The sequence below is a fragment of the Bos indicus x Bos taurus genome, chromosome 14, assembly GCF_003369695.1.
Source record: "Bos indicus x Bos taurus breed Angus x Brahman F1 hybrid chromosome 14, Bos_hybrid_MaternalHap_v2.0, whole genome shotgun sequence".
NCBI classification, from domain to species: domain Eukaryota; kingdom Metazoa; phylum Chordata; class Mammalia; order Artiodactyla; family Bovidae; genus Bos; species Bos indicus x Bos taurus.
In genome coordinates this window covers 61,858,903-61,880,723 of record NC_040089.1, presented here as the reverse complement: position 1 = coordinate 61,880,723, position 21,821 = coordinate 61,858,903, and the positions used below count along the sequence as shown (strand labels likewise).

The 21,821-nt window shown below is 43.9% G+C and overlaps 1 protein-coding gene and 1 pseudogene across 3 annotated transcripts in view; one reads left to right on the top strand and one right to left on the bottom strand.

The window, feature by feature from the left end:
• Positions 1–542, bottom strand: part of AZIN1 (antizyme inhibitor 1) — a 31,112-nt gene extending 30,570 nt beyond the window's left edge. For 2 of the 3 annotated variants that reach the window (XM_027561402.1, XM_027561401.1), the window contains exon 1: positions 142–513. The gene's annotated coding sequence lies outside the window, so the exon portion shown is untranslated. Of the gene's footprint in view, positions 1–141 lie in introns of all 3 variants that reach the window. The other variant, XM_027561399.1, reaches the window with a different exon arrangement.
• Positions 543–15,348: 14,806 nt separating this feature from the next.
• LOC113904015 lies at positions 15,349–19,787 on the top strand (annotated as a pseudogene).
• The last annotated feature ends 2,034 nt before the right edge of the window (positions 19,788–21,821 follow it).

Here is a 21,821-nt window from a genome sequence, read left to right as displayed (position 1 = left end):
CCGCGGGGACGCTGCAGGGGAATGCCGGCCGGTCGGCGGGGCCCAGCCTGAGGCGGCCGACAGCTCCCCGAGGCCGACCCACCCCCCGGCGCCCCGCGCCCCGGCCCCGGCCCAGCCCGCGCCCCTAGGGTCACTACTCACGTGAGATAACGGCCCAAAGAGTCGGGTAAAGCGTCTTCTCTTTTTCGGCGGAATTTTTAAAGAGGGATGTGGTTACCTTGAGCAGAAATACCCAAGGCGGCCTGGGCCATAGGCTGCGGGGACGACGTGGGGGGAAAAGCGCGGCACCGACACCAGCTGTGCAGCAGCGGCGGCGGCGGCCGAGGGAGAGAAATGGAACAACGGCACGGGCAGAGGAAGAAGAAAGGCGAGAGGGCTGGGTGCGGAGAGGATTCGGCCTCGTCACACCGCAGAGCCGGAGAGCGAGAAAGGATGAGAAGAGGCGGAGAAGGCGGAGGAAAAAAAAAAAAGAAAAAAGGAAACACACAGCAACCCAGCGAAGAGCCAGCGAGTGTGGGAAGGCGGCGCCGGCAACGCCAGGCTTTATATCGAGGGGCGGGGCTTGGTGACGTCACAGCCAGCCGCGCGAGCCGGACTGCGCGGGGCCGCGGCGCGGAGAGGAGGGAAGCGGGCGGAAGAGAGAGGGGGCCGGCTCAGGGCGAGCCGAAGGGGGCGGGGCGGGGCGACCCCGCGGTGCAGGTGCCTGTCTCCCCCGCCCCCAGCCCTCGGCCACTTCCCGCCCTCCGCCGCTTCCCCGGCCGGTGGAGGGCCCGCTGCGCGGACGTGGGCGGGCGGGGGAGAAGGGAGGTGACCTGGACAGAGCTCGGCGTCGCCCGCGCCCCCGACGCCCGGGCGCCTGCGCTCACGCCCGAGGCGGGCCGGGGCGCTTTGGGAGCTGGGCCCGGCGGCCGCGGCGCCAAGCGCGGTCCGGGCCCGAAGCTGGCGCGACGCCTGCACTGCTTGGAACCTGCTCTGCCTGGAAGAGGGTGAAAGAGAGGGGCCACCCCCGGAGCTTCCCGCCCCCCTACCTTCTCGAGAGCTCTCCGCTTTGTGCGGCCTCTGTAGGCTACGCCTGGGGACTGCCCTCCCGGGGTGACGCTTCAGCCCCCGCGGGATGCGGCGCTCCTTTTTTTGGAAGCGAGTTCCTAAGGGCCAAAACGGCTCGGCCCAGTGTTCGGGTGGTTGCAGGGGCTCGTGACCGCGTGGGCATGTCCCCAGTGTTCGCACGTTGCAGTGTGGTGCAGTAGGGATTTTTTTTTTTTAAGGCGTGTGGCTTTTATGTCTTTCTTTTTAGAAGGGTTGAGGCCGGCCGACCCGGTCCTTATTCATGAAGGACCTGTATTGGAGAGGGCATTACCGACGTTACAAGGGCACAGTACTTCAATTCCCTGCGTCTCATTGCGCGGTCATTTTAATTTTACAACTCCAGAGCAAACTTTTTTTTACTGGGGAACCTAGGACGACCTACATGGCTTTTAGTTTATTCTCATGTTTTTAAAATGTCTTCGCGCTCCCCATCAGAAACCCTGAGTCCTCCCGTGCTAATGTCTTGCAACTCAGACGCAACGGCACAAATGAAATATATATTGACACACACTCCAAAATCTTTGCGATAAAGACTGAGACTTTTTTCCACTGGCATTTCCCGACCATCTGTTTACTTTGTAGCACTGTGGTTGCTACAAATCAGATATGAAAGAGAGAGCTTCCCTGGGTAAGAAGGTAGCAATGCTGAATATAGGTTCTGAGGTGAAAGTACTAGGTAAAAACTAGAGGCTGTGGACTCTGTTCCTGATTTCATATTTCCATATTTCACTGTGCTGTCTCTTGGTTTTCTCTTTCATTCCTTAAAAAGTCTTTTCGTTTCAGAACATTTACAAGCACTGCACTTTACTGGACCCCCTGCTGGAGGGAAGAAGGCTAGAAATGAATACACTTGGAATCTTGATAACAGTCTAGCAGGGGAACTAAGACTACATCAAATAACTAAGTAATTGTTGTAAACAGAGAAAATGCTGTGTGGAATCTAGTGAAAGGGGGAAATAACCGCAGCTCAGTGAGAGAAAGGCTACTGGAGAAAGGTAGAGATTTTGAGAGCAGACACTCCAGACATGGGAAATAAGTGACTTTGAGAGCAGATATTCCAGGCAAGGGAACTACTTTAAGAAAAGGCACAGAAATGGGCCAGTTCAAAGAACTGTGAACTAGCTTTCTGGCTCCAACATAGGTACGATTGCAAATGAGATTGAAAAGGAGGGTGAGGTGAAATGTAGGGATCATAGCTTGGATTTCATTTCGGTACCGTTTAATTGGGGACATGATATACTCAAAGATTTTTTTTAAGATTTCTCTAGCATCAATGGGATTGAAAATAGAAAGTTTGGAAGAGAGGAGACCATGAAGGCGACTGTTATATAGTTAAGAGAAGCAGGAAATGTGGAATAGAAGAGAGGAAGGCATAGATGAAGGCATAGAGAGAGAAGGGATAATTTTGAATGTTAAGGGAGAGCAAGTGAAGTGAAGCCGCTCCGTCGTGTCTGACTCTTTGCAACCCCACCAACTGTAGCCTGTCAGATTTCTCCATCCATGGGATTTCCCAGGCAAGAATATTGGAGTGGGTTGCCATTTCCTTCTCCAGGGGATCTTCCCGACCCAGGGATCGAACCTGGGTCTCCAGTACTGCAGGCAGACTCTTTACCATCTGAGCTATAAGGAAATCGAAGTGAGAGGAGAAGTTATCAAATGATTTGGGGATATGAAACTAATCAACAGGGAGAATTCTGGAGTCACAAATGGAGAGAGAAATAGAATGTCCCAGTTTGGGGGGAAGACTATGAGCCTTCTTTGAGCATAGTCCAAGCTGTCGATAGGATATTCATGTAAAAATGGTCCAAAGGCCCCTGAAAACACAGAGATCTGGAGCCCTTTTGGCTGTAAATTTGGGACCCTCTCCTTTAGACATGGTAATTAAGGAAATGTTAAGGTCTAAAGGAACAGGGATCTAAGCACTGGACTTAGAGAAATGACAGAGAGGAGAGAAAGAGGACCAGCCCAAGAGTAGGAGAAGAATCACAGTAGTGTGAGGTCAAGCCATTCATGGAGGGTGTTCCAAGATGGAATGAATGATCGGAATGTCATATTCCTGAAAGGGATTCTTCTGATTTGGGAAAATGGCATGTCATCGGTAAACTCCAAACTCATGTTAAGAAGTTTGGATTCTTAGCCAAAAATGTTTGTCATAAGAGTGAATTGAATTTTAGAAAAGGGGAGAGTGTAAGGGTGAGAAGAAAAGGGACTATATATTTGTGGCAGGGAGAACACTTGGAAAGCTATTATAAGGATCCAGTAGGAGAATGATAAGGGCCTGAAAAGAAGTTATGCATGACCTTTAACTGAATAATTTCAGTGCAGTGAGAGGTACAGACGCATGGCAGAGATTCGAGTCAAGAGAAACTGAGATGAAGTCAGCGAATGTCCACTCTTTCAACTGGACTAAACCCTACTCCATCATTGTTTATACAGTGAAGCAACTCAACAATTTATTATTCAAACTATGTACTCTCACAATTAGTATTTTGTGTATTCAAATCTAAATCATACTAGCTTTGATTGCATATAACAGAGCATTAAAAACTACTGCAATGAACTAGACAGCATAGTAACTTTAACAGAATGATAGCTGCCTAATGAGAACAGCGTGTTTAATTGTGTTTCGGGTTTGAGGTTTGGGGTTTTTTGCCAAGTCAGGTTACTCATACACAAATCACAGGTAGTGCCAGAGAAAGTATTATTATTAAATAGAGAGCCTTAAGATAAAATAATACCATTCACACTTAGATCATCCTAGTTTATTGATTCAAACTTGTTTGCTTTTGTGCCAATAGATGTAAAAGACTGAATGAATTAGATCGTTGATAAAGACAAGTCACTCAAAAAACAATGGGTAACCCTAAAATTATCAGCCTATAATAGAAACATCTTGTAGTCACATATGTAAATGTGACAAACAGTCCAATGGTAATTGAGCATGAAAATCATAATTTAATTGGAATGTTTGAAAAGAGCTTAATAAGAATTTTTATTGTGATACCATGCAGGGCCCTGAGGAGCACCTGGGCACAGAGCCTTTCTGTGTCCCTCATTTCTTTGATTATGGAAAACAGCCTTCATTTAGCCTCCATAACCTTGCCTTAGTGTGCAGGAGGCAGATTCAAGCTGTTGTTAATTAAGGAAGGGAGGGGAATGCAAGACCAGGGAGAAATAGTCAAGAGTAGCCTTGGGGCAAGGTCTTATTTTCCCATCAATGGATATGAGTGAGTGAGTGAAAGTCGCTGTCCTGTCTGACTCTTCGAAACCTCATGGACTATAGAGTCCATGGAATTCTCCAGGCCAAAATACTGGAGTGGGTAGCCTCCAGGGGATCTCCCAGGGATCAACCCAGGTCTCTCACATTGCAGTTGGATTCTTTACCAGCTGAGCCACAAGAGAAACCCATCAATGGATATACACAGCAATATCTTCAAGCTATTTTGTAGATACTGAAATCCCTTCCGGGAGGGAGAAGTTACCGATATGTAAACCCCAGACCTGTTGGACTTGAAGGTGGATCATGCCGACTCCTAGTTAGCTCACTGCCAGCCCATCAGAAGAATGTCCACAAGCTGATCATGCTCTCTTTGAATAATTACTATAAAAGTTGTCACTATTTTCCCCAAGTTGGGACACCTAGTTTGGAGGGCATGAGCCCGCTGTGTCCCTCTTTGCCTGGCAAAGCAATTACGCTAACTTTTCTGCTTCACCCAAAACTCTGTCTCTGAGGTTTGATTCAGCACCAGTGTACAGAGAAGCTGAGCTTTTGTCACCAACTGCTAAGATACATTCTTAGAGTACACTTTATTTTATAGAAAACCAAAATATATAGGTTTTGAATAGTTGACACATTCACACTTTTTCAGTTGTCCACCACATCTTTTTGTACACTGATAATCTTCCATGAAAGCAACTTGCTTATCAAGAATCTGGCACTGTGTCTTTTATAGACTAGTAAAAATCCAAAATCACTGCAGATGGTGGCTGCAGCCGTGAAATTAAAAGACACTTGCTCCTGGGAAGAAAAGCTATGACCAACCGAGACAGCATATTAAAAAGCAGAGACATTACTTTGCCAACAAAGGTCCAATAGTCAAAGGTATGGTTTTTCCAGTAGTCACATTTAGATGTGAGAGTTGGGCTATAAAGAAAGCTGAGCGCTCAAGAATTGATGCTTTTGAACTGTGGTGTTGGAGACGACTCTTTAAGAGTCCCTTGGACTGCAAGGAGATCCAACCAGTCCATCTTTAAGGAGATCAGTCCTGAGTGTTCATTGGAAGGACTGATGCTGAAGCTGAAACTCCAATACTTTGGCCACCTGATGCAAAGAACTGACTCATTGGAAAAGATCCTGATGCTGGGAAAGATTGAAGGTGGAGGAGAAGAGGACAACAGAGGATGAGATGGTTGGATGGCATCACCGACTCGATGGACATGAGTTTAAGCAAGCTCTGGGAGTTGGTGATGGACAGGGAAGCCTGGTGAGCTGCAGTCCATGGGGTCTCAAAGAGTTGGACACGACTGAGCGACTGAACTGACTGAACTGAACTGAAAAATGAGTAATTAATCATTTACTTGCTTTGTAAATTTCTTTGGGAAGACAGAGTTCAGATTATGTACCATTCTCTCTTCAAATAGAATTGATATATGCTATCCTTTATTTGCTAAGCATCTGTTGTTATAATCTCTTAAGAGTTGTAATTCCTTTACCTAGGTTGATTTTCACCTCCAATGAGGACTCACTTAATTTGGAAGGAGACTTTATTGTCATGTTTTTGTTTTCTCACAAAATTTAGGGATCAGGTCAGTAGGGTTTTGTGGCATCCCAAAACAGGCATCCTGCATTCCAGCACTGGTATCTTTGATATCACCCAAGTCTTTGTCCTTTGAGTTTCTCCAGTGGCTCAGAAATAAAGAATTCGCCTGCAGTGCAGAAGCCACAGCTTCTATCCCTGGGTTGGGAGGATCCCCTGGAGGAGGGCATGGCAACCCACCCCAATATTCTTGCTTGGAGAATCCCGTGGACACAGGAGCCTGGCGGCTACAGTTCAGAGAGTTGCAAAGAGTTGGACAAGACTGAAGCGACTTAGCACACACATGCATATCGTTGTCCACAGGATAATTTGAACTATACAGTGGTAAGCATGGCAAGCAAAGGATCATAGAGTCCAGACACAAACCCAGTTTAAGGGAAAGAATTTCTATTTTCATGTCAGTGGCTATGTATGTCATTAGATACAGGTCAGTGTATCTCCCAAGTGATTCTGGGTGGTTTCTAAGATAAGCAAGTCATAAGCTGTACACTAACATCTTTTATTACTTTGAGAAATAACAAACTATTCACCGTTAATTTAAGAGGACTGTTTTGAAACCCATAATAAAGGGCAAAGCAGTAATCCAGTTTTACAAATTAAATGAAACACACATGACTAGAATAATCAATGGGCTGACACATGAGTTTGCTCCCTCATATCTTCCTCTAATCTTTGGGAGTTAGGAAATCCTTGGAAAATTAATCTCATTTTCACTTTACTGTCAGGTGTTATCTGATAAGTGTTTTGTTTGTTGGGTAATACATAGCAAGATAGGCTTGTCTCCAAACAACTGCCTGGCAGATACCCTAAGCTTTTTGGTACAGGTCATAGAAAATAGGAGCTCTGAAATGTATTTTTGTCCAATTTAATTATGATATGCTCTATTTTTTAAAATAAATAGCCTAGGTGCTGCCACATAAGCACCTAAATGATTGTTAATAGTGGTAACTGCAGGCTACATTTTGTTCCTTTGTCATTTAAAATTTGAACTTTTGCAAGTTCTGTGATAAACATATATGGCTATTTAAATTCGCTCTACCTAATACTAATGAAAAGGAGAAAAACTCATGCCATAAAAACAAAAAAAGATTAGTTGCTTCTTTACTAAAATAGGGAGAAGAAACATAAATGGTTTGATTTCACAAAAATAACTAATATTTTTGTGTCATTCAACCATCTGTAACAACCTTCATTGTTGCTAGTAGTAATTTGAAAACCTTCTTTCATCTTGGTCCTTCTTAGCTAAGTCATTTAATTTTAAGCCACTGCTTTTATTTTTTTTAATCTTTTGGCTGCAGTGAATGGCTTGCAGAATCTTAGTTCCCTGACCAGGGTTAGAAGCCATGCTCTTGTGCTCACAGGGTCCTAACCACTGGGCCACCAGGGAAGCCCTGCTGAAACCATTTACCACAGACTGGGACTTGAACCCCTGTGCTGGGACTTGAACCCACATGGCTGGGACTTGAACCCAAGCCAAAACCCTGCTTGGGACTTGAACCCACGTGGCTGGCACTCAAACCCAGCCAAAATCCACAGCACCTAGTTTCATGTCCTCAGGTTCTTGATGTCTCATCACAGAAGGTACTGAAAGCACAGTACCTGAAACCACAGTAGGTACTGAAACCACAGGTACTAAAACCACAGTACCTGGTTTCAGGAAGCTCAGGTTCTTGATGTCTCATCACAGAAGGAATTTAGTGAGAGACAAAGTGATAGGTAAGAAGTGGATTTATTTAGATTCAGAGAGAAGCACACTCCAGACAGTGTGGGCCATCGCAGAGGGCAAGTGTGGCCGTGAAATGTGGCATGGTTAGTTTTTATAGGCTGGGTAATTTCATACGCTAATAACTGGGAGGATTATTTTAACTATTTTTGGGAACGGGTGGAGATTTCCAGGATTTTGGTCACCACCCACTCCTTGGTCTTGGCACCTCTGGGTGTGTCATTTCACTTGCTGATTGAGGATCAAGATTGAGTCTTGTCTGCTGTCTTTGTCCCATTAGATTCTAATCAGTTTATATTGTGTCCTTGGGCTGTGTCATTCTTTTGAAAGTTGTGCTCTGCCCTCTTCCCTCCTGTCACACCACCTCCATTGCTTACAGAAAATGTATTCCTCATTCCTTTGGGAGAACATCTTCCCTGCCATACCCTGAGCTCTGCTGGGCACTACTATCTTTTCAACCCTCTGACTTCCTGGGACGCAGTAACTGGTTTACAGGTTGATAGATTCTCACCCTATCTTGATTGTAGAGGCAGCTCAATAACGATTGGTACATATTTGATTCAGACCTTGGTTGGAAGAAGGAGGAGTGGATGAGGGAATCATTTCTTCTGTTGTGATCTCATGACAGTATGAACCAGGAGCTGCTGGCACAAAAGTCCTAGGAGAAAGCAATGTGAGAAAATGAAGCCACCGCTCATCTTGAAAAAGGAATAGTCAACAATCCAGTTGTCCCATTTTTCTTGTTCTTCAGCTATACCAACAGAAAAATTTGTTTTTTCTTGCCTGAGTTCCAACTAGTTTTCTCTTAGTTGCAACCAAGAATCCTGGCCTACACAAAAGAATGAAAAGAAAAGATCTTCATTTAGAGTCCAAGAATCAATTGCATAAGTACAAGACAGGAGAGACCTGATTGTTGATTATCTAAATACTACCTAAAAAAATAAAAAGAAATGCTAAAAGATAGTTGACCACAACTGGCCATGAACCAATAAGGCATGGGTTGAATTGCTAAAAACAAACCCAAAACTAAAAACACCTGAATACAATAATTTGGGACATTCAATAAGTTAATGCATTGACAAATTACAGGTCAGAAGGAAGGTAACAGTTTGGTTTACTGTTTTGGTCAGAAAATAGTAAATTTGGGAAGGGAAGGTTTTACTGTTATAAAGTTCTAGCTAGCATAATATACAGGAGAATGAAAACTGGATAGTTTGGAGGATAACCATAAAAATGGAGGCTTCCCAGATGTCGCTACTGGTAAAAAACCCACCTGCCAATGCAGGAGACATCAGGGATGCCGGTTCAATCCCTGCGTCGGGAAGATCCCCTGGAGGAGGGCATGGCAACCCACTCCAGTATTCTTGCCTGGAAAACCCCATGGACAGAGGAGCCTGGCGGGCTGCAGTCCCTAGGGTTGCAAAGAGTCGGACACGACTGAAGCAACACAGCACAGCACAGCACAGCCAAAAAGATGAGGAGGTCTAGACAACAGCATACTAATAGGAGTGATAAAAATGTTAGACTCCAGAGAGACCCCAAGTCTCTTGTGCCAAGTGAGGATACAAGAAGTCTGCCCCCTGAAACGGAGCCATCAGCCAACCATGTTGGCACCCTGATCTGAGACTTCCAACCTTCAGCACTGTGAAAAATAAAGTTCTGTTGCTTGTCCATTTTATGATATTCTGTTATTAACAGTCCCCATGGAATTAACCTAACATTTTCTATAGATCTGTTCTGAGCCAGGCATTGTATAGGCATTAAATTTAATAGTCAAATATAGTTTAAAAAATGGGAAAATCAGAGGGCGGTTGGAAAAACAGAAAAGCAAACAGCTATGATTTTTTTATATACCCGGTGCCAGGCACTACTCTAAAGTCCCTTATATTATCATTTAATTCTTCAATAAGTTTCTCAGGTAGGTCTTACTATGCCCATTTTACAAATTAAAAAACAGAAGTACAGGGACTTCCCTGGTGGTCCAGTGGTTAAGAGTACACCTTGCGATGAAGGGAATGCAGGTTCCATCCCTGGTCAGGGAACTAAGATCCCACATTCCAAGGGGCAACCAAGCCCCCAGGCTGCAACTAGAGGGAACAACGGGCCGAAACAAAAGTCCCATGTGCTGCAACTGAGACCCGACACAGACTAAATAAATAACTAAATATTTAAAAAAATAACAAACACTGGAAGTATAGTGAGATTATGTAACTTGCTCAAGGTGACGCAGCTAAAAAAGAAAAGGTCCAGCTTCATATCCAAAGATGTCTAATGCCCTAGACCCAGCTTCAGGCTGCTCAACTACATTGCCTCTTTGACTCATCTATAAATATGTCACCTGTACACATGGACAAGAGAAACCACAGTGTCAGTCCAGACAGCAGAGCTAGGTCCAGTGGGTTCCCTTGGCTATGTTCTACCTCATTCCTAGCCTTGAGTTTCTAAGAGGTTTGGTTTGTGCCTTTCTATGGCCCCTTTAGATTCTTGTCTTATGTTATTGTAATTATTTTCTGAACTTTGCCAACAGGGTATTAAGTTTCTTTATGGCAAGCATTTTATTCTTTTTTCTTTAATCTGATGGAACACTCAGCACAGTGCCTTGAACATAGACCTCTGATTACTTCCTAACAACATACTAACTGGCAGTGCCCTGGGTTGTCTCATGGCGCAAAAGGCTGTCTTGTGACTGGACTAGCTCGGAGATACAGATGGGATTCTGCCCTGGGAGGATATTGGAGAAAAGGGACCTCTTAGACACTTCCTTTAATGACAAAGTAAAAGTGAACATATTCATTACTACTCATTAAATATTATTTTTTAAAAACCAGCAAAATTTAGCATTACTTTAACTTTAAATATGATGGTTACATATTAACATATAAAGAAGTTCTATTTCTTTATAATGCTTTATTTACTCGTACTAAAATTAGGATGTGTTTTATCTGTGATTAGCCATTACTGATTCCTTCTCTTTTCCAAGAAAATCAGTAGTCTGCAATAGAGGAGGAAGAAAAGAAAATGCCTGTCTAATTTGAGAGAACTGAATAGTAGGGGTTTTTTGTTTGTTTGTTTTATTTTGTTTAATTTTAAATGGTAGTCATAAAGTAGAGATAAGCTGTCCAAGAAAAACTGGGGTGTGTTTTTTTACTTGTGTGCCTAATTACCAAAAAAAGAGTGTTTGCTTTTCAAAGAAAGTGAAAGAATGGAAAATGTGGGTTTACTATAATAGTATAACATCAAGAATGCTTAAAAAAAAAAGTCAGTCATTGTTCTTTGTGCACAGAAACAATGGTGCTTAACAGCACCATTGATTCCTAAATCAAATTTCCAGCTGCCAACCCTTGAGTGGAAGATTGCTTAACACAGAGGGTCTGTGTTGTGGCATGCCTCTTACTTCCCAGGCACTGTACCCACTGGCAGCAGAGTTATATGACTATCAAACACTGGGATCCAACATTTGGTGGCTAATACCACAGTAAAATGATGATCCAAGGCTTTTAGTTGTTAGAGAACAATGGTCATAAAAAGCAAAATCAATATTCTTCAAATATGAAGAGCTGGCGTTACTTAGGGCCTCTGATCACTGCTTGTTCTGCCCTCTGGTTGCTTTGGTCTGGGGAGTCAGATTGGATTGGACCAAAGCTTGGGTGATCAGAGAGCCCCGAAGAGTACTCCAGACTTGCAGGGAAGAACCAGGACTACGTATTCTACAGTGACAGCTCTAGTCATGAGGAGAGAAGTCCTTGGAAAAGCTCCTTGGCTTCTGTCATTTTTGCCACTTTGGGAAACTGCCAAACCAGCTTACTTGACATTCAGTCACACATAGAGAATGTGTAGGTGAAGAAAGCAAGAAGGCACTAGAATGTGTCAACCTTGAGGGCCTCCAAAGTTCACAGAATTAGTAAAGTCAACAATGAAAAACAAAACTAGAATTTCAATTTTATTGTAATAGAGTAATAGCATTGAAAATGGGAGGATAGCCTTTGTATTTTTCCTAAGAGCATATTAATTGTAACCTTAAGAAAATTTCTGAACTATTGCAGGCAAGTTTTTCAGTTGCACAGTGTTGCTTCAGCAACAATCCTTCCAATGAATATTGAGGGTTGATTTCCTTTAGGATTGGCTGGTTTGATCTCCTTGCTGTCCAAGGAACTCTCAAGAGTCTTCTCTAGGATCATACTTCGAAACCATCAATTCTTTGGCGTTCAGCCTTCCTTTTTAGTCCAGCTATCACCTGATGAACTCCTGCTTATCCTTTAAGAATAATGCAAGCATAATTTTTCCTGTGGAAATTTCTGTGGCTTTTCCTTTTAGGCAAAATTGCCTTCTTTGTGCACCACCTGTACCTGTGCCTACCTCAGTGGATTCAATATTTATTGAGTCACCAACTTGGGTGAACCAGCTACAATAGTAGAAAACAGTCTAAGAATATAACTGTTAGATATTATGGCAGGCAGTCACTAAAACAGCCTCCAATAATCCTGCCTCCTAGTATTCACACCCTTATATTACCCTTCCCCCTTAACTTGTTTCTATGAATAGAATTTGGCAAAAGTGATGAGATGTTAGCTCTGAGATTCGGTTGTAAGAGACTGGGACCATCTCTCATTCACTTACTTTCAGAGACAAGTTAGTTGCCATGTTGTAAGTGACCTTATAGAGAAGCCTACATAGTAAGATAACGTTGTCCCAGCTAACAGCTAGGGACCAGAGGCCATGTGAGTGATCTTGGAAGAAGATTCCCTAGCTCTCCCAACCCCCTTCTATTAAGCCTTGATATGACTGCAGTCTGAGACCCAGAGGTCAATAAATTGTCAAGTTCCTATAGCTAACAAATAGCAAAGCCAAAATTCCTGTCTCTCATCTACCTCTTGATTCAATTCTCTGCTGTCTTCCCTGTGTCTTTAGTCTCCTCTTCTCTTCCCACTTTCTGTCCTCTGCCTTGGATAATTTATTCATTCCTACAGAATTATTTGACAGGTATATGCCTATGGCTCCAACATTGTTGTGACTAGTTTTGATCTGTCATTAAAAATGCATCTATGAATGGTCAACTGCCTCTAGGACACCTTTTCTAGGATATCCTCTGTTATCTCAAACTCAAGATTTCCTTATCTGTAAAACATGAAACTTAGTTGTTCCATGTGGTTAACTGCAAAGTCTCACTTAGCTGTAAGATTCAAATGAATCTAGGTCCCAAACTAAATTAATCACCATCCATTCCATCCCACTAAACGGATCCTCCTCTTTCATGTCTCCCCTGCCCATGCTTGAAAACTTTCAGTTCCTTCTTTTCTTTATTTCTCCCATATATAAAACAAGTTCTGTTCATCTTTATTTTGAAATTATTATTATCTCTTCATATTAGATAACTGCAAAATCTGTGGCAAATCTAATTTTTCCTGTCCCAATCCACTTAGTGTAGCTATTTCTTATACTGAGTGAGTGAGTGCTCAGTCGTGTCTGACTCTTTGTGACCCCATGGACTGTAGCCCACCAGGATCCTCTGTTCATGGGATTTTCCAGGCAAGAATACTAGAGTGGGTTGCCATTTCTTACGCCAGGGGATCTTTCCGACCCAAGGATCGAACCCACTCCTCTTGCACCCCCTGCATTGGCAGGTGGATTCTTTACCACTGTGCCCTCTGAGAAGTCCATTTGATGTACTAATCTTCCCTAGATGCTGTTTTCGTGGTAAAAAACTCATAATGAAACTTTCTTACCAATCCTGTCTTGACTCCTCTGCTGGCTTATAAAGCTCTTCAGAATCTAGCCCCACCCTTGAGAGCCAGTGTCTAATCCCCCACACAAACCTGCAACTTCAGTCTGTCTGGTTTGCTCATGGGCCCTCAAGAGTTATCCACGCTGGTGTCTGCCTCTGTGACTTTGTACTGTTGTTTTATTGTCTACCCAAATTTTACTGTCCCAGCTGAAGTCCAATATCCTGTTTGGATCCCAGGAGACCTGTTTCACTGTTACTAAACTTGACATCACAGGTCTTGCTGGGCCTTAAAGGCCTATTCCTCATTGAACTATGCTATTCCCATACCACATAAATGCCAAAATGTTAATGCCTCCTGTCACCCATCTTATCCTGTGCACTGGTCCCCAGGCTGCCTGGTGCCTTCCCACACTCATTCCCCAGCTGCTCCTTTCCTTCTCACATTTTTCTGTTTTCTCTGGAACCCCCACTTCATGATGAACAAATCCTTCCACATCCCCAGTCTGCCTCCCATTCCTGCCTTGACTGAACCCTTATAAGAACTTATAAGAACATAGCCTCCCTTGCCTCAGTCTTGAATGGAGAGGTGTTTACCAAGCCTCACATACTTCTGGGTTGGGAGGTGGGATTTCCCGGCTCACCAGTATTACTGCCAGACTAAAGAAGAGATGAAGCCAGCTGGCCCACACATACCCCTACCCATGTGTCACATAACACCTTCCTGCCACTCCCACGATGATTTTTTTTTTTTAAAGGGACTTAGGTCATTGTCCTCTTTTCCTCAATTATAGTTCCTGTATCATAGCTTTTCAAAAAGCTTTCAGTATTCTCTTTAAAAAGATACCATTGACATAATAATAAAATTCCCCTATAATCCCAGCTGTCCCCACCCGACTCCTGTGATGACCACCATCCCTAGCTGGGCGTGTATCCTTCTGAAGTTGCAGTCTTTTGGCTGTGCTGGGTCTTTGTTGCTGCGTGGGCTTCCTCTCGTTGTGGTGAACGGGGGCTACTCTTTAGCTCCTTGTTGCGATGGCGTCTCTTGTTGTGGGGCACAGGCTCCAGGGAGCGAGGGCCTTAGCAGTTGTGGCACACGGGTTCAGTAGTTGCGGGCTCTAGAGCACAGGCTCGATTGTTGTGGCACACGGGCTTAAGTTTCTCTGCAGCATGTGGAATCTTTCCAGATCAGGGATGGAACCCACGTCTCTTTCATTGGCAGCTGGGTTCTTTACCACTGAGCCACCAGGAAAGCTCCTGAAGTTGCTGTCTTGAATTACCTTGTGAAGTCAGGGTCTTTGTAGATAAGCTTTGGATCACCTTATCCATTTTTACTGCCTAACTCCAGGGGCCCTCACCAGCTCTAAACTATACAGTACTGGGGCCTTTAATCCCAACATTCCTCCCTCTGATCACAACCTCCTCTACCTTCCAGCTGCCTCATGCCACATACATACCTGCTCTTCAGATATAATTGCCCAATCTTTTTTTTTTTAATTGAGCTCAAATTCACATAGGATATAATTAACCATTTAAAAGTATAAATTTCGTGACATTTAGTACATTCAAAATGCTGTGTAAATACTACCCAAAGCAATCTGCAGATTCAAATGTAATTGCTATCAGTCTCAATGACTTTTTTTTGACAGAAATAGAAAAATCCATCCTAAAATTCGTATGGAATCTCAAGAGAATAGCAAAAAAAAAACCTTGAAAAATAACAAAATTGAAGGACTCACACCTCTGGATTTCAAAACTTAACTACAAAGTTGCAATAATCAAAACAATATGGTACTGGCATAGGACAGACATACAGACCAGTGGAAGAGAATAGAGAACCCAGAAAGAATGATTTTTAACAAAGATGCCAAGATCATTCAATGAGAAAAGGACAGTCTCTTTAACAAATGGTGCTAAGAAAACTGTACATCTATACGCAAAAGAATGCAGTTGGACCTTACTTTATCCCATAGACAAAATTAGCTCAAGGGCTCTCCACTAGGATGCCGGGGGGAAAGAAGGCTGAGGGGCAAAAGATAGACCAGGCCCCTGCTGTCGTGAAGAATCAGGAGGCTGAGAAAGTGAACTGGACATCCAGCCCCAAAGGGACCTCACCCGCTTCATAAAGTGACCCTGCTGCATTCTGCTGCAGTGACATGTAGTACCTTATATAAGCGGCTGAGAGTGCCTCCTGTGATTAATTCAATTCAGCCAGGTCTTGGACTGCCAGACAGCTACTTAAGCTAGCCCACAAGTGCAGACCAGAGATGAAGTAAGAGAGGAAGCATAAGTTGCTGGCCTCAGCCGAGACAAAAACTGCAGGCCAAGGGGACGTCCCCACTAAGAGCCACCTATCTTTTGAGCAGACTTTGATACTGTCCCCACCTTGGAGGAGAGCAAGAAGGCTCAGCTGGTGGTGGTTGCCCATGACATGCATCCCATTGAACTGGTGGGTTTCCTGCCTGCCCTGTGTTGTAAGATGGGGGTTCCCTCCTGTATCATCAAGGAGAAGGACAGGTTGGGTAGGGTGTGTGGTCCACAGGAAGACCTGCACAGTTGCCTTCACACAAGTCAACTCGCAAGACAAGGGCACTCTGGCTAAGCTGGTGGAAGCCATCAGGACCAGTTACAATGACAGAAATGATGAGATCTGCCATCACTGGGGCGGCAACTTCCTTGGTCCAAAGTCAGTGGACATTGTGTTATTTTGTGTCATATCCAACTCTTTTGCAACCCCAGGGACTGTAGCCCACCAGGCTTCTCTATCCATGGGATTCTCCAGGCAAAGATACTAGAGTGTGTTGCCATTTCTTTCTCCAGGGGATCTTCCCATCCCAGGGATTGAACCCGCCTCTCCTGTATTGCAGGAGGATTCTTTACCGCTGAGCCACCAGGAAAGCCCATTGCCAAGCTGGAAAAGGCTACATAGAAGTAATAAAAATTCTCATTCAGTCAAAACACACAAACACAAATTAGTCAAATGGATCAAAGACCTGAATGTAAAATTTAAAACTAAAAAAAGAAAAACTTAAAGAAAAATTAGGAAAAATCTTCATGGCAATGGATTTAGCAGTGGTTTCTTGCATATGACAACAAAAAAACAGGAAAAAAAAAATAAAAACACACAGACAAATTTGAAAATTAAAAACTTTTGTGCATCAAAAGACACTATCAACAGAATAAAAATTAACTCACAAAATGGTAGGAAATGTTTGCAGATTATATATCTAATAAAGGATTCATATCCAGAATTTACAGATACTATTTTAAAAGAAAAATCTTGTCATACTGTTTTTGTGAGCTAAAAGATGATTAAAATATAAATGTTTAACTCTCCTGTTATATACTTTTCTGTATGTGTGTGTGTGTGTGTTATAAAATATATAGAGGGAATTCCCTGGGGGTCCAGTGGTTGGAACTTGGCACAAGTGCCAAGTCCCTGGTTCAATCCCTGGTTGGAGAAGTAAGATCCAGCAAGCATCATGGCACAACCAAAAATCAACCAGTTAATTAAATTAATTAAATATGTATGTAGAGAAAGGCATATATAAGCTATATTATATACACACAGAGAGAGATTGTAAATTTCATGAGATTTGGTTAATCCTAAACATTTTCCCCATGGGTTTGGTGTATAGTCTTGTCCCACAGGAAATTTTCAATATATTAATTATTTTTAATTGAATGAAGGAGAGAAAAAGTACTGTATTTAATTCTCCCATTACCAGTAGTATTGTTTTTCTAAAAGTCAGAGGCAATCATGCCATTCCTTGCTCAGAATTCTTGCATGACTTCCGTCCCAGTGCCTCCAGAGTTGAGTGTGGACTGGTTACCTGGTGGACAACTTCCCCTCATCTACTCTCGGCCATCCTCTCCCCCTCGCCCTCAGCACTGTATGAAGATGGAGAGAAGGTCTTTGGCCTCAGAACCCTTGATAAGATAGCGGCAATAGGCGCCACCTCAAGGACTGCTGAAAGGACTAAGTGAGGCAACATCTGAAAACGTCTGGCATACGCTTGAGAACAGTCAGCTCATCCTGGCTTCTTTTTCTCCCTCCTGCACCCTGCTCTTCAGCCACATGAAAGCTTTTGCCCTCTCAGAACACTCGTAGTTTCACTCCTCCAATTATCCTTTCCCACTGCTTCACGTGTGTCCTCCTGACCTCTGCCACCTCACTCTGTAAAAATGTAATGAGCACTTCAAGACATATTTTAAACAGCACTTACTCAGGGAAAGTTTGCTGCCTCCCCTGTGCCTGTTTCTGCTCAATCGTGTCTGACTCTTTGTGACCCCATGGAGTGAAGCTCACTAGGCTCCTCTGTCCATGGGATTTCCCAGGCAAGAATACCGCAGTGGGTTGCCATTTCCTCTTCTGGGGGATCTTCCCAGGCCCAGGATCGAATCCATATCTCTTGCATCTCCTGCATTGGCAGGTAGATTCCTTACCACTAGGAAGATTCCTTGCCTGGGAAGCCCCTGGCTCCCCCAGGAGTTATAAAACTGCCAGAGAGGAGGAAAAGCTTAACTCTACCCTGGTCTAACAATGAGATTGACGTAAAACAGGAGAACAAGATAAAATAATATCTTAACTTGTACATACGGAAACCCCACATCCAGGAAAGGTTGAGACAGAAACACAGAATGAGGCATAAAGGAGCTGAGCAATGGAATAGGAACTTCCAAGGAGAGGAGGGAGTTTCCAGGATGATAAGAAGAAGAGTACATGGCTGGGAATTAGTTGTCTACTCTGCCATAGAGATAGGGCCACTTAGATAAAATTTATCTTGGTAATAACTGTTTTTCTGGGAAAAAATCCCCGATTTTAATTCTTGTAGGTAGTTAAGTGGAGAAGGAAATGGCAACCCACTCCAGTGTTCTTGCCTGGAGAATCCCATGGATGGAGAAGCCTGGTGGGCTGCAGTCCATGGGGTCTCGCAGAGTCGGACAAACTGAAGCGACTTAGCAGCAACAGCAGCAGCAGCAGGTAGTTAAGGGAGGGGCAGTAGTTTCTCTTGAGCCTGCAAGGTCTCCATTGCCTTTGGTGCAAAATAATCCACATGCCAAAGTAGCACACCTTAAAGAAAGGCTGTCATTAACCCCTACAATCCTTTTTTATGCTTCCATGTACTTTTGTAAGTTTCTTAAAAGTTTTTAAAGAGGCTTTCATAGACTGTCTTGTGTTACAGTTATTTGTGGCCATATCTTATGGACGTATACCTCTATCTTCGGAGCCCAAAATGATATTAAGATGAATTGTTTGGTTGTTTTTTTGACTGTGCCATGTGGCTTGCGGAATGTTAGTTCTCTGCCCAGGGATTGAACCCAGGCTCTCGGCAGTGAAAGTGTGGGTTCCTAACCACTGGACTGCCAGGGAATTCCCTTGAAACGATTTTTTTTTTTTTTGGACCAGGAAATTTGGGTCTTCTATTTCATAACCGAAATACATCATAATATCATCCCAAGTACAAGTCTCCCTATAAATAGTTCCTTTCTTTATGTGATAACATCCAGCCAGGCAATTTAGCACCCTTGCCACCCACAGCTCTCCGGATGATAGAGCTGCATGAGATAACGTAAGATCATGGGACTGCTAGGGAGGTGGAGGTGGGGAAACGCACAGCTGATTGGACCTGGGATGGCACACACCGGAACCAGCAGGAACAAACCCAGTCATTTGCTCAGAAATGACTTGTGTGCCCAGGTTCTCTCTCAGAAGAGCCAGGCTAGTCCCTTTCTCCCTGAGGAACTTCAGTGGGTGTTTTTAGTTGAATCTGGATCCTGGAGCTTAGTGGCCATGGGGGAGGTCCAGGGTGAACAGCAAAACAGTGAAGGGAAAATGGAGGAAGGTGAAAGCTGGTGCAGAAGCAGAGACAAAGAGACATAGGGAAGAGCTACCCTGCTTCTCAGGGCTCCTCAGTTCTCTGGCCAATGTGAATGAAGCCGAGCAACAGTTTGCTTTCTGTCCTTGGGGCCTGTGAGATCTCTGTGTACTCTTAGTGAAGTGGTGAAGTGAAGGTGTTAGTCATTCAGTCGTGTCCGACTCTTTGTGACCCTGTGGACCGTAGCCCACCAGGGTCCTCTGTCCATGGAATTCTCCAGGCAAGAATACTGGAGTGGGTAGCCATTCCCTTCTTCAGGAGATCTTCCTGACCCAGGGATTGAACCCAGGTCGCCTGGTCTCTAGGCGATTCCTTACCATCTGAGCCACCTGGAAAGCCTGTATACTTTTAGTAAGTACCCCTTTTTACCTCAGTTAGATGGATGCTTCTTACAGTCACCCACATCCTGGCTACAAAAAGGAAGTTGTTTTGCTGAACTAACTCCAACCTGTAATGTGTCCAGTCACCTGAATTTATATCTATCTTTGACCCTCTCTTTTAGCTCATTATGACTTTGGGGAAATTTTATGCTCACTCTGTGTCTCCGTTTCTTTAACAGGTAAAATGTAATAACTTCATATCGTGTTTTACCACTTAACAAAAACTTTCTATACATTCTCTCATGTGAATTTTTTTTAAAGTTCTTAGAATACAGACAAGGAATTTTTCTTCAAGTTTTACAGACTTTCCCAAGATCTCTATCTACTCAGGTCACTGTCAACTTTACCTCAGATAATACAGGTATTTTTTTAAAGGATAATAAATTGAAGATTGAGTGAATGAATACATTCTAGATCTCTTCTGTAAGAATACTTGATGAAAAACCCTCTGAAGTCATTAGAGGCAATAGTGACTTCGTATTCTACTTTTATGAGTCCCGTTTCAAAGTACACTGATACTGAGTTCAGTATTTGGACTGCCAGATTGAAAGCTTATGGTTGTGTTGAAGTGCTCTATTTCTAAAAATATGTGTAATATTCCTACCTGTGGCACATGCTTCATGAAGGATTCCTTACCATCTGGAAATTTAATTTCGAGGCTATAGGCTTCAGACCTTACCTGGACCCATGAACAATACCTGGTACTTTCCCACTTTAAAAATATGCTATTACGGATCACAAAGAACTTTCAGTACTAGGATGATGCCACATGGTCCTGTTCCCCAGAACTTCCTCACGGGATCCCCGAGGCCACAGATACAGCCTGACCAGGTCCCACCACAGACAAGCTTCTTGCTCTCCTTACTCCCCGCCAAGGCTGCCTGTCAGGCTGGTTCTGCTCAGACCTCTCTCAGCCCCCATGTGGCTTAGGGGAAGCCGACTATGATGCTCCTCAGAGCTGCCTGCGCTGTTCCACTCAGAGCCCTGCTGAGTCACCACCCTCTCCTTCCAGCTGTGGCCACCAGACCACATGGCTTCTTTCTCAATTCAGCCCCAAAGAGAAGAGAACGTTATGCAAACTAGGTGCGAGCACAGAAAACCCAACCCCCTTCCTCCCTCACACCAAAAAGCACACGGAGGGCTCCTTATGTAATACAGGGATTAACCAACACAGCGTGTTGTAATTGCACCCACCTGAAAAAGACATTACTTTGCCAACAAAGGTTCATCTAGTCAAGGCTATGGTTTTTCCTGTGGTCATGTATGGATGTGAGAGTTGGACTGTGAAGAAGGCTGAGCGCCGAAGAATTGATGCTTTTGAACTGTGGTGTTGGAGAAGACTCTTGAGAGTCCCTTGGACTGCAAGGAGATCCAACCAGTCCATTCTGAAGGAGACCAGCCCTGGGTGTTCTTTGGAAGGAATGATGCTAAAGCTGGAACTCCAGTACTTTGGCCACCTCATGTGAAGAGTTGACTCATTGGAAAAGACTCTGATGCTGGGAGGGATTGGGGACAAGAGGAGAAGGGAACAACAGAGGATGAGATGGCTGGATGGCATCACTGACTCGATGGACGTGAGTCTGAGTGAACTCTGGGAGTTGGTGATGGACAGGGAGGCCTGGTGTGCTGCGATTCATGGGGTCGCAAAGAGTCGGACACGACTGAGCGAGGATCTGATCTGAAAAAGAGAGGGAAGGAGAAACCAGTTTGGAGTTGGTTCACAGCTGAAAGGGCTGACCCTCGGTGGCACCTGTTCAATATGGTTCCAAAGAAACACCAAGTGTGTGGATTGGAAGAGAGCCTAACTTTCTGCTCTTTTGCTATAATAATAACTCCCTTTAAAGTGATGTGTAACAATGTTAGTAACACTGACATATACCATGTTAATTCCTTTATGAACATTCTTCATATATTAGCCTTTAACATAGTGTCTGTCACAAATGTGTTCAATGAATGACAGCTATAGAAGTAGTAGTAGTATATTATGTTATTATATTGTATATATATTATTATTGCAGTACCCGTAGTAGTGTCTCCAGTTCAGTTCAATCACTCAGTCATGTCCGACTCTTTGTGACCCCATGAATCGCAGCACGCCAGGCCTCCCTGTCCTTCACCAACTCCTGGAGTTCACTCAGACTCACGTCCATGGAGTTGGTGATGCCATCCAGCCATCTCATCCTCTGTCGTCCCCTTCTCCTCCTGCCCCCAACCCCT